The sequence below is a fragment of the Canis lupus genome, chromosome X (assembly GCF_003254725.2).
Source record: "Canis lupus dingo isolate Sandy chromosome X, ASM325472v2, whole genome shotgun sequence".
In the NCBI taxonomy this organism is placed as follows: domain Eukaryota; kingdom Metazoa; phylum Chordata; class Mammalia; order Carnivora; family Canidae; genus Canis; species Canis lupus.
The window spans coordinates 44,264,994-44,280,104 of NC_064281.1; the positions used below are offsets into that span (position 1 = coordinate 44,264,994).

Genomic DNA, 15,111 nt, shown 5'->3' on the forward strand with positions numbered 1-15,111 from the left:
ACAGGGAACCCAGGGTGGAGGAATGGAATGAAAGGGTGGTGTGAAAAGACTGGGAATCAAGGAATGCTTCACCCTGAAGCCAGCCTACTCCCAGAAGGGGCTGTGTGCTGGCTCTGGCTGCCAGTGGGTCAAAGTTCAGAAACCCAGGGAAAGGACAGAACTTTAAGCAGAGTCTGATTAACAAGTATTTTGGCTCCAGTTTTTCAGTAAACACAAGTAGTTTGGCTAATCATTTACGAGTTGAAGAATGGGAATTTGGTGGGACCGTGTCTGGTTTTGCCACAGCAAACAAGGGGGCACCTGTGGATTCTCCTCTGAGTCATATGGGGAAGGAAGACTCCTTGCAGGAAGCAGTTTCCTGGAACACAAACTGGGGAGAGTTCTTCACCTTCTTTGTTTTCCAGGATCACAGGGCATCAGCAAAGTCCAACATCATCAGTTCGCACAAAATCCTACACGCCAATGTCTATGGCGCGTTTATTCATAATTGCAAAACAGGAAGCACCCAAGATGTGCATCAATAGGTGAATGAATAAAATGATCTTGGTGCCTCCATACGATGGAGTACTATTTGGCAAAAGAAAGGAATGATCTTTCAGGCCATGGAGAGATATGGATGAATCCTAAATTCCTATTGCTAAGTTTAAGAAGCCAGTCTCAAATGGCTACATATATGTATGTGTGTATATTTTTTCCTCTCTGTGATCCAATTACAAGAAATTGTGGAAAAGGCAAAACCAGAGATAGTGAAGTGGTCTGTGCTTGGCAGGAGTTGTGGGAGGGGAACTTGTATAGATAAAGGGGCTTTGAACCTCGTATAGATGTGTGCTATGCACTGAATATTTGTACCCCCAGCCCTCAGAATTCATATGTGAATTCTAAGCCCCAACGTGATAATATTTGGAGGTGGCCATTAACTAGGTTTGGATGAGGGTATGGCCCTCATGATGGGAGTAATAGTATCTGTAAGAAAAGGAAATGCCCAAAGCGCACTCTCATTCTGTCAAGTGAGGGAGGACATAACGAGAAGGAGGCCATCTTCAAGCCAGAAAGAGTATACTCATGGAGAACACTCTGGTGTTCTGGTATCCTGATCTTTGCCTTCTCAGTCTCCAGAACTGTGAGAAATAAATATCTGTTGTTTGAGCCACTGAGTGTATGGTCTTTTGTTATAGTAACCTGAGCAGACTAAGACTGTGTGATGTTTGATTGGTGCTCACATGACACTATGTAGTTGTCACAATCTATAGAGGCTTACAGCACACAGAATGAAATTTAATGTATCCAAAATTTTAGAACATCATTAAGGAATTCAGGAATATCAGGATGGAACGCAGAGTGTGACAGAAACTTCTAACCATATTTTGAATGCATGAAAAAAAAACTCACTGAAGGTTGTAAGGGAAACAGTGTTAACCTAAGCAACTTTGGAAATGAAAGAACGTGTTAAAATGACGAAATGACAAACTACATCCTTAGAGAGAATATTTCAAACCACACATCTTGAAAAGGATTAGTACCAGAATATATAAAACCTCTAAACTCGACAACAATAGCATTGAAAGAATAAAATACTTATGAACAAACTTAACCAATGAGGTGGAAGTTTTATATGCTGAAAACTATAAAAAAATTGCTGAAAGAAAAAGTTAAAGGACACAAATTAATGGAAAGACATACCATGTTCATTTATTGGAAGATTTAACATTATTAAGATGTCAATAGTACTCAAAGCATTCTATAGATTTAATGTAATACCTGTCAGAATACCAATGACATGTTTTGCAGATATAGAAAAATCCATCTTATAATTCATATAGACTCTCAAAGGGACCCCAAACAGTTTGGAAAAGAATGAACAAAGGTGGAGGATTCACACTTCCTAATTTCAAAACTTACTACAAAGGTACAGTAATAAAAAAAAAACAGTGTGGTTCTGGCATAAAGACAGACATATATACCAGTGGAATAGAAGAGTCAGAAATAAACCTTTGTGTATGTGGTCAGTTGATTTTTAACAAAGGTGCCAAGGTCATTCAATGGAAAAAGGACAATCTCCTCAACAAATGGTGTTGGAGAAACTGGAAGTCCACATGCAAAGGAATAAAGGCAGGCCATGAAGGTAGGCCATGTGGTGTATACGTACAGTGTAATACTTTTCAGCCTTAAAAAAGAAGCAACTTCTGCAATGTGTGACAGTATGCATGAACCTGGAGGATATTTATGCAAAGTGAAATAAGCCAGGCCAAAAAAGTACAAGTACTGCATGATTCCACTTACAGGAGTTATCTACGATAGTTAAATTCATAAAATCAAACTGGAATGGTAGTTAACAGGGACTCAGGGGGAGGAGAAAATAGGCAGTTATTAATTATTAGGCAGTTATTAATCCACAAGCATAAATTAAGTAAAATGAATAAACTGTAGAGATCTTCCATACAACACTGCACCTAATGTCAACAATAACATGCAGTTAAAATCTGTTAAGAGGCCAGATTGCACGTTAAGTGTTCTTATCACAATAGAAGTCTGTCTAAAACTTGCACTTCCTTAAACAGTCTTACTTGTGTTGGCAATAAATGCTGAATAAGCATTTATTCAGCACTACTGTGTGGTAGGCACTATGGATCTCAAAATCCAGTCCCCTCAAGGACCTCAGAGAGATGGAAGAGATAGTTGAGGGAGAGTATTCCAACAGAACACTGAGAGCATTAGGATAGCAATAAAACACTTTGAGCACTAGGAAAGCACAGAGATGGAGCATTTAACCCAGCCAGGCCATCAGGAGGCTACAGAAATCTTCTTGAGTAGATGGCATCTGAACTGTATGGAATGATAAACAGAAATTAGTACAGTGAATATCATTTCAGGTATAGGAAAGAATATTTTTTTTTTTTGGAAAGAACATTTTTTAAGTGCCCAGAAAGGAGGGTGGGCATGGTGCTTTCAGACAACTGGGATATTCCATATGATTCACGGCTCATAGGGTGTCAAGTTTGGAGAGAGTAGGGGTTGAAAACAGATAAGGCTGAAATCGTAGGAAGGGAGTATGTCCTAAAGGACTTCATATTCATGCTAAGAAGTTTGGGCCATCCTGACACCAACGGGAGTCACAGACTATTATGGAGCAAAGGAGTGCTTTTGTCCAGGTCTGTGGTGATAAAAAAAAAATCTCACAATCATTTCTTCCATTTCTAGATGTTCCCATAATGTGAATTTTGTGGTTGTGGAATGAGAGATTTGGGGATATCATACTTTGTTCTACTTACACATCTACTAGGTTGCCAGGCATTATGCCACAAATTTTTCATATACAGGATCTTATCTAATCTTCCCACTGTTGACAAGGTGTTGTTATTCCTGTTTACAGATCAGGAAACTGACGTTCAGAGAGGTCAGCAGATGTATCCACAGTTTGAGAGGTGGGAAGTAAAAGGTACGTGATGGAGGCCATCATTCCAGGTGATGTGCTCAGCCTTTCCTTAGACCTTTGCCTCTGCTATCTTCTAATTCATCACAACTCTTGTGTTCACCAGAGAGGCAACTTGGTGGGAAGCCATGGGTAATGAGGTTGAGGGATACTTTGGTATAAGGTAATAGCACTGGCGCCAATTTAGAAAACAGTGGCTAAAATTCCTGGGCTGCAGGGGTGGTTCAATATCTGCAAATCAATCAACGTGAGACACCACATTAATAAAATAAAGGATAAGAACCATACAATCCTCTCAATAGATGCAGAAAAAAAGCATTGGACAAAGTACAGCATCCCTTCTTGATAAAACCCTCAACAAAGGTAGGGATAAAAGAACATACCTCAAACATCGTAAAGGCCATATGTGAAAAAGACCCAGAGCTAATATCATCCTCAATAGGGAAAAACTGAGAGCTTTCCCCCCAAGGTCAAGAACACAACCGGGATGCCCAGTCTCTCCACTGTTGTTTCAACATAGTACTGGAAGTCCTAGCCTCAGCAATCAGACAACAAAAGAAATGAAAGGCATCCAAAAGTCAAATTTTCACTCTTCGCAGATGACATTGATACTCTGAAGTAGAAAACCCAAATGACTCCACCAACAAATTGCTAGAACTGATACAGGAATTATGCAAAGTCTCAGGATATAAAATCAACCACACAGAAGTCAGTTTGCATTTCTATACTCCAATAATGAAGCAGCAGAAAGAGAAATCAAGGAATCGATCCCATTTACAATTGCACCAAAACCATAGGATACCTAGGAATAAATCTAAACAAAGAAGTAAACGATCTATATTCTGAAAACTATAGAACACTTATGAAAGAAATTGAAAAAGATTCCAAAAAAATGGAAAAACAACCCATGTTCATGGACTGTAACAGATATTGTTAAAATGTCTATGTTACCCGAGGCAATCTACACACTCGATGCAATCCCTATCAAAATACCACCATCATTTTTCATAGAGACAGAACAAACAATTCTAAAACCTATATGGAACAAAAAGACCCTGAAGAGCCGAAGGAATGATGAAAAAGAAAACCAAGGCCAGAGGCATCACAACTCCAAAATTACAAGCTGTATAATAAAGCTGTAATCATCAAAACATTACGGTACTGGAGCAAAAACAAACTGACCCATGAATGGAACAGAACAGAGAACCCAGAAATGGACCCACAAATATATGGTCAGCTAATCTTCCACAAAAGCAGAAAGAATATCCAAGGGAATAAAAGACAGCCTCTTCACCAAATGGTGTTGGGAAAAACGGGACAAGCGACAATTCACAGGAATGAACAAACTGGACCACTTTTCCTATACCATACAAAAAAAAAAAAAAAAAGAAGTCAAAATGGATTAAAGACTTAAATATCAGACAGGAAACCATCAAAATCCTAGAGGAGAAAACAGGCAGCAACCTCCTCAACCTCGGCCGCAGCAACTTCTTACTAGATACGTCACCCGAGGCAAGGGCAGCAAAAGCAAAAATGAACTATTGGGACCTCATCAGGATCAAAAGCTTCTGCACAGTGAAGGAAACAATCAACAAAACTAAAAGGCAACCTATGGGATGGAAGAAGATATTTGCAGATGACATATCGAAGAAAGGGCTAGTAGTATCCAGAACCTATAAAGAATTTATCAACCTCAACCCCCAAAAATAAGTAATCCCGTTAAGATTACGGCAGAAGACATTTCTCCAAAGAAGACATATAAATGGCTAGCAGAACACGTGAAGAAATGTTCAACATCACTGATCATCAGGGAAATACAAATCAAAACCACAATGAGATACTACCTCACACCTGTCAGGATGCCAAACGCTAACGACTCAGGAAACAACAGATGTTGGCGAGGATGCGGAGAAAGGGGGAACCCTCCAGCGCTGTTGGTGGGAATGCAAACTGCTACAGCCACTCTGGAAAACAGTATGGAGGTTTCTCAAAAAAGCTAAAATAGAACTACCATACAACCCAGCAATTGCACTACTAGGTATTTCTCTGAGGGATACAAGAGTGCTGATTCAAATGGGTCCATGCACCCCAACGTTTGTAGCAGCATTATCAACAATTGCCAAATATATGGAAAGAGTCCGAATTGCCCATCAACTGAGGAATGGATAAAAGAGTAGTGTGTATATGTGTATGTGTGTGTGTGGTGTGTGTGTGCACAATGGAATATTACTCAGCCATCATTAAAATTAAAATCTTGCCATTTGCAGCAACATGGATGGAACTAGAGTGTTTTATGCTAAGCAAAATAAGGCAGTCACAGAAAGACAAATATCCTATTATTTGACTCATGTGTGGAATTTAAGAAACAAAACAGATGAACATAGGGGAAGGTAAGGAAAAGTAAATAAGATAAAAACAGAGAGGGGAGGCAACCTAAAAACAAATGCATAAATTCCTAGGAACATAGCTTCCAAAACTGAATGAAGAAGAAATAGAAAATCTGAACAGATCAATTACTAGGAAAGAACTTTAATTGGTAATCAAAAACCTCTCAAAAAAAAAAAGACTCTCAACAACCAAAAGTTGAGGACTAGATGGATTCACAAGTGAACTGTGCCAAATAGATATATTATTACAAAGAGTTGATACCTATTTTTCTCATAATATTCCAAAATTAGAAGAGGAAGGATAGCTTTCAAATACATTGTATCGGGCCAGCACCACCCTCATACTGAACTGGACAAAGGCACTACAAAAAAAGAAATCTAGGGCAGCCCCGGTGGCACAGCGGTTTAGTGCCGCCTGAAGCCCGGGGTGTGACCCTGGAGACCCGGGATCGAGTCCCACGTCAGGCTCCCTGGATGGAGCCTGCTTCTCCCTCTGCCTGTGTCTCTGCCCTCTCTCTCTCTCTCTCTCCTCTCTCTCTCTGTCCTGTCTGTCTCTCATGAATAAATAAATCTATAGGCCAATATCCTTGATGAACATAGATGCAAATTCCTCAACAAAATATTAACAAACGGCTCTCAACAATACATTAAAAGGATAATTCACCATAATCATGTGGGATTTATTCCAGGGATACAAGGGTGGCTCAATATTCATAAATCAATCAATATGATACACCACATTAATAAAATGAAGGCTAAAAATCATATGATCATCTCAATAGACGTAGGAAAAGCATTTGGCAAAACTCAAAATCTGCTCATGATAAAACCCTCGACAAAGTAGGTTTAGAGGGAACACACCTCAAAGTAATAAAGGCTGTCTGTGACAAACCCACAGCTAACATCATACTCAACAGTGAAAAAAATGAGAGCTTTTCCTCTAAGATCAGGAACAAGACAAAATCGTCCACTCACACCACTTTTATTCAACATGATACTGGAAGTCCTGGCCACAGCAATCAGATAGAAAAAGAAATAAAAGGCATCCATATTGGTAATGAAGAAGAAAATGGACACTATTTGAAGATGGCACGATGCTAAGCAAACTCTAAAGACTTAACCAAAAAACTGTTAGAAGTAAACAGATGAATTCAGTAAAGTCACAGGACACAAAATTAACATACTGAAATCTGTTCCATTTCTATACACTAAAAAGGAAGTAGCAGGAAGAGAAATTAAGCAAACAATCCCATTTACAATTGAGCCAAAAATAAAATACCTAGGAATAAACTCAGCCAAAGATGTGAAAGATCTGTACCCTGAAATCTATAAAACACTGATGAAAGAAATTGAAGACAACACAAACAATTGGAAACGTATACCATGCTCATGGATTGAAAGAATGAATAATGTTAAAATGTCCCTACTACCCAGGCGATCTACAGATTCAGTGCAATCCCCACCAGAACACCAACAGCATTTTTCACAGAACTATATAAATAATCCTAAGACTTGTACAGAACCACAAAAGACCCCAAGCAGCCAAAGCCATCTTGAAAAAGAAGAACAAAGCTGGAGGCATCACAATCGCAGATTTCAAGATATGCTACAAAGCTGTAGTAATCAAAACAGCATGGTACTGGCACAAAAAGAGACACATAGATTCAGAGAGCCCAGAAATAAACTCACCCATATATGGTCAATTAATCTATGACAAGGGAGGCAAGGATATATGATGGGGGAAAGACAGTTTCTTTAATAAATGGTGTTGGGAAAAACAAGACAGCTACACGCAGAAGAATGAAACTGGATCACTTTCTTACACCATCCACAAAATTAAAGTCAAAATGGACAAAAGACCTAAACGTGAGACCTGAAACCATAAAACTCCTAGAAGAAAAGATAGGCAGTAATTTCTTTGACATCAGCCTTGGCAACATTTTTCTAAATATGACCCCTCAGGCAGGGTAAACTAAAGCAAAAATAAACTATTGTCACCCTATTGAAATCAGAAGCTTTTGCACAACAAGGAAAACAATCTATGAAAGGAAAAGGCAAACTACTGAATGGGAGAAGATATTTGCAATTGATATATGCAATAAGGGGCTAACATCCAAATATATATGAAGGATTTCTACAACTCAACACCAAAGAAACAAATGATCCAATGAAAAAATGGGCAGAGGACCCGAATAAACATTTTTCCAAAGACAACATGGGAATAAGAGGCACAGCATAAGAAACGTAGTCAGTGATATTGTAATACCCCTGTAAGGTAACAGATGGTAGGTATGCTTGTTGTGAGCACAGCAAAATGTATAAACTTGTTGAATCACTACCTTGTACACTTGAAACTAATGTAACATTGTTTGTCAACAATCCTGAAAGGAAAGAAGGAAGGAAAGTAGGACAGAAGGACAGAAGCAAGGACGCAAAGAAGGACGGAAGGAAGGAATGAAGGAAGGCCATATGATCCAATAATTCTACTACCAGGCATTTCCCCTACGAAAATGAAAATACTGAATTGAAAAGATAAAAGCACCTCTATATTTACTGCAGCATTATTTGTATTAACTAAGACATGAAAGCAACCTAAGTGTCCATGGATTGATAAATGGATAAAGAAGATGTGGTGTAGATAGAAAGATAGATAGATATAAATGCACACAGGATGGAATATTACTCAGCCATAAAAAGAATCAGATCTTGCCATTTGTGACAACATGGATGGACCTAGAGGGTATTAAGCTAAGTGAAATCAGTCAGACAGAGAAAGACAAATATCATATTATTTCACTTTATGTGGAATCTAACAAACAAAACAAATAAGCAGAAACATAGCCATAAATACAGAGAAACAACTGATGGTTTCTGTGCAGTGAAGGGGGAGGATGCACAAAATGGGTACAGGGGAGCAGAAGGTACAGGCATCCAGTTGTGGAGTGAATAAGTCACAGAGATGAAAGGTAGAGCATAGGGAATACAGTCAATGGTACTGTAATAGTGTTATCACTCGTGGTAAGCATAGAATAACATATAGAGTTGTCAGATCACTATATTGTACACCTGAATCTAATGTCATAGTGTGTCATGACTCTACTTCAATAAAAAGAGAAGATTTCAAAGAATTGACAAAAATAAATAAATAAATAAACAAACTCTGGGAACTACTCAGCAACTATAGCAAGGTTGTAGAGTATAAGGTTAGTACACATAAGTCAATTTATTTCTTATATACCAGCAATGAACAATTGGAATTAGAATTAAAAACACAAAGCCATTTACTTTAACAACCCCTTCCCAAAAGAAATACTTATCTAATAAATTAGGTACAGGATATATAGGGAAAACTACAGAGGTCTGACAAAGAAAAATAAATATCTAAATAAATCTTTATTGAGAGATATTATGCGTTCATGGATTGTAAGACTCAATATTGTTAACATATCAATTCTTCCCAACTTGATCTGTAGATTCAATGCAATCCCTATCAAAATCCTAGCAAATTATTTTATGGATATTGAAAAACGGATTCTAAAGTTTATAGGGAGGGCCACCTGGGTGGCTCAGTCGGGTAAGCATCTGACTCTTGATTGCAGCTCAGGTCATGATCTCAGGGTCCTGAGTCTGAGCCCCACATTGGGCTCCACACTCAGCAGGGAGTCTCCTTGAGATTCTTTCTCTCCCTCTCCCTCAGCACCACCACCCCCCAGCTCTCTCACTCTCAAAAAAAAAAAAAAATCTTTAAAAAAATAAAGTTAATGAGGAAAGTCAAAAGATCCAAAATAGCCAACCTAGCGGTAACAAAGAACAAAGTTGAGGATTGATACTACCTGACTTCAGGATTTACTATAAAGCTACACTAATGGAGACTGTGTCAAGTATCTGTCAACAAAGGAACAAAGACAATTCAATGGAAAAAGCAGTCTTCAACAAATGGCGCTGTAGTAATCGGATGTCCACATGCCCCCCCTCCAAAAGGATCTAGATACAGATCTTACATCTTTCCCAAAAATTACCTTAAAATGGATCATAGACCTAAATGTAAAACCCAAACTGGAAAACTTATAAAATATGGTACAGGAGAAAAATCTAGATAACCTTGGGTTTGGTGAGGACTCTTTGGATACAACACCATGAAATAAAAATTTGAGAAGTGGGACTTCAGTAAAATTAAAAACTTCTATTTTGTGAAGGACCCTGCTAAGACAATGTAAAGACAAGCCACAGAGTGGAAAAAAATATTTACAAAACATATCAGACAAGGACTTATTTCCTAATACACAAAGACCTTTTAAAACGAAACATGAAGAAATCAAATAATGCCATTTAAAATGGGGAAATGATCCAAAAAATATACCTCACTAAAGAAGACATAGATAAGGCAAACAAGCCTATGAATATGAAACATCATATATGTCATAAGGGGACTGAAATTTAAAACAACAAGGACATACCCCTATACATCTACTGGAGTGGCTAAAATTTTTTTATAAAACAACTAATATATACAAAATGCTGATAAGGGCATGGAGTAACAGGAACTCTCAGTCATTGCTGGAGGAAACGCAAAATGGCACAGCCTCTTTGGAAGACATTTTGGCAGTTCCTTACAAATTTAAACATAGTTTTATCACATGATACAGAAATCGCATTCCTTAGGTATCTGCCAACCCAACTGAAAACATGTCAGAATGAAATCTTGCCACCTGCAATGACGTGGATGGAGCTAGAGTATATTATGCTAAGCGAAATAAGGCAGAGAAAGACTAATACTATGTGATTTCACTCATAATGGAATTTAAGAAACAAAACATATGAACATATGGGAAGTGAGGAAACAGGAGGTGGGGGGAAACAAACCATAAGAGATTCTTAAGGATAGAGAACAAACTGAGGGTTAATGGAGGAAAGTGGGTGGGGGATGGGTTAAATAGGTGATGGCACTTAAGGAGGGCATTTGTTGTGATGAGCGCTGGGTATTGCATGTAAGTGATGAATCACTGAATTCTATTCCTGAAATCATACTGCACTGTATGTTAACTAACTAGAATTTAAATAAAAATTTAAAAATGAAAAAAAAATGAATTCAAGCTTTAGAGTCAAAGCTGGGTTCTAGGGGCAGGAGGAAATTTTTGAAGGTGATAGATAAGTTTATGGCACTGACAACAATAATAGCTTCAGAGGTATATACAGATCGCCAAATACATCAAGTTGTAGACATTAAATATCTATAGCTCTTTGTATGTCAATCATAACCTTCATAAAGCAGTTAAAAAAGAGAAAACTTATGTCAACACGAAAAGCTACACACAGCCTTCTGTCAAAACTGGTAAGCAATTAAGATGCCCTTCTATAGATGAATGGATGAACGAAGTGTGCTAGTCCACGCGATGGGATATTATTCAGGGATAAAAAGTAATGAGCTATCAAGCCATGAAAATACACGAAGGAAGCATTAATGCATTTTGGTAAGCAAAAGAAGCCAGCCTGGCAGGCAAGAATTCTACTGAACCACCGATGCCAAAAGAAGCCAGTCTGAAAAGGCTACGTATGACTGCCTGATTCCATCTATATGATATTCTAGAAAAGGCAAAACTTATCAGTGGATAGCAGTGGTCCAGTGTAGTGGTGGTTGGTAGCTGAGGGATGAATAGGTGAAGCACAGAGGAATTTAGGATAATGGAACTATTTTGTTTGATACTGCAATGGTGGATACATGACTTTATGCATTTTAAAATTCCACTGAACATACAACACAAAGATTGAATGTCATTGTAAACTATGGACTTAGTGAATAAGAATGTCTTAGTATTAGTTTATTAATTACAACACATGTAGCACACTAACACAAGATCTTAGTAACAGGGAAAAGTGTGATGGTGGGGGGGCTATCATAGGAGAATCCTCTATGCTATCTGCTCAAGATTTCTGTAAATTTAAAACTATTCTAAAAAAGTAAGTCTATTAATTAAAAAATATGGAGTTGTGTGTCACATTGACATAACACTCACTCCCATCCCAGAGTGTGCTGGCATGTCCCATCTCACAAGGAAGTAAACCCAAACACTTTTCACAAGGCTCTGAAAAAGAAGGGGAATGGAAGGAGAATGGAGATTTTTTTTTCCAGTGATACATTCCCAGAAATCCCATTGGTTTGGCAACATCTTTGAAGCATCAGCCTCCATTCCTACTTAGCCTGATCTAGGACTTGGCCTGACATAGTTCTCCCAGTCATAGATCTGGTCAACACTGCAGACGTCCCCCTGGCTCCGCCATCTCATGCCCCTATGCCTCTCACTGTTTTGTCACAGGGCCACAGCTTATACTGTTGCTGTAACGTGTCAGGCTCTTCCTCTCCTGCCTTCATCTGCGGAAATCTTACTCATTGCTAAGACCCAGTTGAGATACCATATTCCCTAAAGCTTTACACCATTTCTCAACACAGCACCTGCCACCTTCTCTACCTCCCCTTGACATTCCAAGCTTGGGTGATAGCATCTGACACATCGCTTGGTGTTCTCCACGTAACCTTTGTTCATTTCTCTCTCCTCCCATTAAATCATTCATCCTCCTCCCTAGATGGAATGGACAGCAGTCAAGAACTCGTTGAAGATCAGGATGTTGAATCAAAGATTCTCACAACATACAACTGAAGGAGAAAATAAAATGAAAACTATAGAAAGCAAGAAATTTTGAGGTGGCTCACAAGAACAGGAGAGAAAAAATGAGGAGGAGACATTTCAGTATTTCCAAAACTGAAGAAATACTTCAGCTTTTGTAAAAATAAATAAATAAATAAATAAATAAATAAATAAATAAATAAATAAATAAAATAAAAACAATAAAAAAAGAATCCCCCAGGTAAGCACCAGAGTTAATAAAATGGGATCCACACCAAAAAATACCCTAGAAAATGTACTATTTCATAATTTCTTCACTCACTTGGTCAAGTGCTTTGGTCCTCTTCATCCTGAATTTCCCTTACATCTGGAATCCACGGCATTTCTCTTTTTCTTGCAGGCAGATCAGCTGAGGTTTAGAAATGGAAATTCCTGTAAAGAGAAAGGAAACATATAGTTGGTTAGGCTGGGAAGAAAGTACTGCCAGAGGTCAGTTCCAGCTAATGGGTAAGCAGAAACAAGACAGGAAGAAAAGAAAATATTCAAAGGGAAAGACCAAAGGAAAGGCAGAGTCTATGTGAGAATGTCTAGGTTCCTGCTATGTCTCCAGGCAAGAAGCTTATCATACTAATACTGGAACTACAAAGGACTAAACAAATATAATCAAGTGTTATAAGTGCTATCATACAAGCCAGAGACAAGATACAGACTAGCAAAAAAAGGAAATAAAATGTCCGGTAGTTCTCAAATGCTGGCCCTTGGGCTGGCTGCATTAAGACTCATGTGGAGCTTCTAAAAACAGTCTTCTGGGCCCATCAGCAGAAATTCTATTAATAGGTCAAGAGTGTGGGCTGGGAATCTTTTTTTTTTTTTAATTTTTATTTATTTATGATAGTTACAGAGAGAGAGAGAGGCAGAGACACAGGCAGAGGGAGAAGCAGGCTCCATGCACCGGGAGCCCGATGTGGGATTCGATCCCGGGTCTCCAGGATCGCGCCCTGGGCCAAAGGCAGGCGCCAAACCGCTGCGCCACCCAGGGATCCCTGGGCTGGGAATCTTTATCGGCATTCGCAAGCTCACCAGGACCACACAAAACAAAGACATCTTTCCATTTATTTGTGCTTTCTTCAAGTTTTTCATCAATGTTTTATACTTTTCAGCACACAGCTCTTTCACCTCCTTGGTTACATTTATCCGTAAGCATTTTATTGCTTTAGGTGATATTGTAAATGGGACGGTTTTCTTAATTTCTCTCTCTGATAGTTCATTGTTAGCGTATAGAAACCTACCTGATTTTTGTATATTTATTTTGTGTCCTACTACTTTACTGAATTTATTATTTCTCACAGATTTTTGTCTCTTCAGATGCATAATGCAGGCTACACGGAAGACTTGACCTTCAGGGTGCAGCTGGGAAAGAGTTAGGACATTAGATGCACAATTCGGCCCTTATCAGGGAAAAACTGAGAGCTAGTTGTTTATGCCTACTCACTCTGCTGAGCCAGAGGGAATAGTCGCTGGGAGTGCCTTTGTGCCCATGTATAATTATTACTTATACAATTTTAGGAATTTTTAAAAAGCCGAGAGATTATGGGACATGATAGAGGTATTAGCTAACACTGCAATGGCAACCATATTGCTATAAATGTATGAAATCAACATGTTGTCCACCTTAAACTTACATCATGTTATATGTCAAATATAAGTTTCAATAAACTGAAATAAATAATGTATTTTTTAAAAGCTGAGAATTTTTTAAAATTCAAAGAGAAGTAACAACTGATGTAGCACAGTAGTACAAGGGATATTAACAGACTACTATGAAAACTTAGATGCCAACAAATTGAACAGCTAAAACAAATGCATAAATTCCTAGGAACACTGTAAAGAACTCTCATCAAACCATGTCCATATTTGAGTCTTTTGTCATTTCTAATGTTCTGATGCTCTCAAAAAATAGGTTTCAGCTTCAAGGTGATTCATGAAAAGGACTTCTGAGATTTACAGATTTCTGATACCCTTTAGATCATAAAAGTAAACTGAGTAAGGATTTCCAAAACTAAACTTAATGGGAAAACTTCATTTAAACAGAACAAAAATTCATAACATGGGACTAAATGAATTAAGGAAGATGATTATAGGTTTTTATGACTCTTGTTTGAAAATATTGCTGGTTCTCTAATGTTTGCTCTTCCAGATTTAGGGAAATCTTTTCCCTTAAGGTATTCATGACTTACAGATTTTCATAAAATACTTCTTTATGAACAAATTGAAGCATTTATCTTTTCTCCCTACCTGAGCCCTCCAGAATTCAGAAACTCTCAGTGAGTATTATTTCTTTCATGGCAAGTATAATTATTTAATGAGTTCAATAAAAATCTTTTCTCTGTATAACAGGACACCATTGGAAACATTGGTTATATTACCACGGCTTCGATGAAAATGTCATATTTGAGGGAGAAATGCATAAACTCAGATATGACGAGACAGTTTTAAGGAACTCAGGTTGACTTTATGAAGCCAGTAGAGTCCCTTGGAAATGTCAGCCTGATACCTTACTTACAGAGTCCCCAGCAGCCTTACCAGCCCTGCAGACTGAAGCTAGACAGCTTGAGGTAAACTTCAGAGAAATTGCCACAATAGTTCATATATAGACAATCTCTGTGCCTGT

At 38.2% G+C, this 15,111-nt stretch overlaps 1 long non-coding RNA gene across 3 annotated transcripts in view; it reads right to left on the reverse strand.

Annotated features, from left to right (window-relative positions):
- Nucleotides 1–1,685: 1,685 nt before the first annotated feature.
- LOC112673094 (uncharacterized) overlaps nucleotides 1,686–15,111 on the reverse strand; it is a 39,470-nt gene continuing 26,044 nt past the window's right edge. For all 3 annotated transcript variants that reach the window (XR_007409245.1, XR_007409244.1, XR_007409246.1), the window contains 2 exons: nucleotides 12,763–12,872; nucleotides 1,686–3,661 (listed from right to left, as the gene is read on the reverse strand). This is a non-coding gene — a long non-coding RNA (uncharacterized LOC112673094). The remainder of the gene's footprint in view (nucleotides 3,662–12,762; nucleotides 12,873–15,111) is intronic.